This window comes from Chiloscyllium plagiosum, chromosome 5, assembly GCF_004010195.1.
Source record: "Chiloscyllium plagiosum isolate BGI_BamShark_2017 chromosome 5, ASM401019v2, whole genome shotgun sequence".
In the NCBI taxonomy this organism is placed as follows: domain Eukaryota; kingdom Metazoa; phylum Chordata; class Chondrichthyes; order Orectolobiformes; family Hemiscylliidae; genus Chiloscyllium; species Chiloscyllium plagiosum.
The window spans coordinates 113988485-113990895 of NC_057714.1; positions in this window are offsets into that span (position 1 = coordinate 113988485).

Here is a 2411-nt window from a genome sequence, read left to right on the forward strand (position 1 = left end):
ACAATTACAACATTTAAGAGGCATTTGGATGGGTATATGAATAGGAAGGGTTTGGAGGGATATGGGCCGGGTGCTGGCAGGTGGGACTAGATTGGGTTGGGATATCTGGTCGGCATGGACGGGTTGGACTGAAGGGTCTGTTTCCGTGCAGTACATCTCTATGACGCTATGACTCTATAATTCAATTCAAACCCACATCCCTGAAGCTGTGAGGCAGCGGTTCTAATCTTTTAGCTGATACACCATTTCGCTCTTCCCTGTTTTAAGTCCTCCTGACTCTGCCCTGTGATCAATTCACAGTCACCATAACAATTCCTTTTTAGGACTTTTGCTGCTTTCTAATTTTATTTTTGCGGGACTACATTTGTATTCCATTCTCCCTTTCCTTATCGCTTTCTTGCAATAAATCTCCCAAACCTGGCAACTTTATCAGCCTTTCCTTTTAAACCTTGTACTCTCCCAAATTGCCTTTGACGGCCACAGTTGACTGTCCCTTATTGTGTTTTCACACCTTCACAGAGATATTGTCACTTTCAATTGTATTTCTATGCAGTGCCTGTAGAAATTAGCATTGCCTCTGTACTGTCATGCCTTTTAAAGTATTTTGCCACTTCAGCTCTGCCAATCATACCTTCCTGATTTCCCTTATTCAAATTTAATATTCTTTCAAAGGTTGATTGAAATGTTCTAACAGGGCTGGACGGACTAAATGCAGGGAGGATGCTCCCCGAGTTGGTGAATCGATAACCAGGGGTCCATTTTGACGAAGGGTCAGTGGACCTGAAACCTTAACTCTGCTTTCTCTCCACATACAACCCCTCAAGTGTGGAAACAGGCTATCTCCCAACAGTATCCTACCCAGACCCGTTCCCCTATCCGACATTTCACCCTGACCAGTGCACCTAGCCTACACATCCCTGGACACCAAGGGCAATTCAGCATGGCCAATCCACCCTAACCTGCACATCTCTGAACTGTGGGAGGAAACAGGAGCATGCCCACGCAGACACAGGGAGAATGTGCAAACTCCACACAGACGGTCACCCGAGGCTGGAATTGAACCTGGGACCCTGGCGCTGTGAGGCAGAAGTGCTAATCACTGAGCCACTGCACTGCCCCAAACCGAAGTTTCTCCAGCAAATTCTGTTTTTCAGTATCTGCAGTTCTTTGGTTTAATTTTATTGCCTCTTGATGAAACCTGGTGTGTTTTCTTTTATCTTAGATAGCCACATAGGATTCCGAAAGTGCAGAAAGAGGCCATTCGACCCATCCAGTCTACAATGGCCCTCCGAAGAGCATCCCATTCAGTCCCAGCCCTCATACCTTAATCCCACATTTTCCATGACGAACCAGCTTCACTTGCACACCCCGAAATGGCCAACCCACACTAACCTGCATGTATTTGGACGGTGAGAGGAACCCCAAACAGACACAGAGAGAATGTGTAAACTTCACAGGGTCACCTGAGGGTGGGATCGAACTTGGGTCCCTAGTGCTGTGAGGCAGGAGTGCTAACCACTGAGCCACCGTGCTTTTACGTGCCACTCCTACCTCTCTATATCCCTCTCACCCTTTAAAACACTCCTTAAAACTATCTCGTGGACCGAACTTTGATCATCAAACTTAAATGGCACAATGTCACACTTTCTCTTTCAACCCTTCTACATGATTTTTGATTTCTTTGAAGGCACTGTATCCTGTAAATGTAAGTTGTTGTTGTTGGCTGTGGACCAAGAGCCTGTCTGTATGTACGTAAGCACAGCGATATGCATAAACATCAACGATGCAATATATCGTACAAAAGTGGTTTGCATAAAGCTGTATCTCTGACAGAGTTAGCATCGTTCATGAACTCAAAGGAACAGTCAGAGAATCCCTACAGCATGGAGCAGGCCATCCAGCCCATCGAGTCTACAATGGCCCTCCAAAGACATCCCGTCCGGACCCAGCCCCTGTGCATTTCCCAGGGTTAATCAACCTAACCTGCACATCCCTGGACACTATGGGCAATTTCCCATGGCCAATCCACCCTAACCTGCATATCCCTGGAGACTATGAGCAATTTCCCATGGCCAATCACCCTAACTTGCACATCCCTGGACACTATGGGCAATTTCCCATGGCTAATCCACCCTAACCTGCACATCCCTAGACACTATGGGCAATTTCCTATGGCCAATCCACCCTAACCTGCACATCCCTGGAGACTATGAGCAATTTCCCATGGCCAATCACCCTAACTTGCACATGCCTGGACACTATGGGCAATTTCCCATGGCTAATCCACCTTAACCTGCACGTCCCTGGAGACTATGAGCAATTTCCCATGGTCAATCCACCCTAACTTGCACATCCCTGGACACTATGGGCAATTTCCTATGGCCAATCCACCCTAACCTGCACATCCCTGG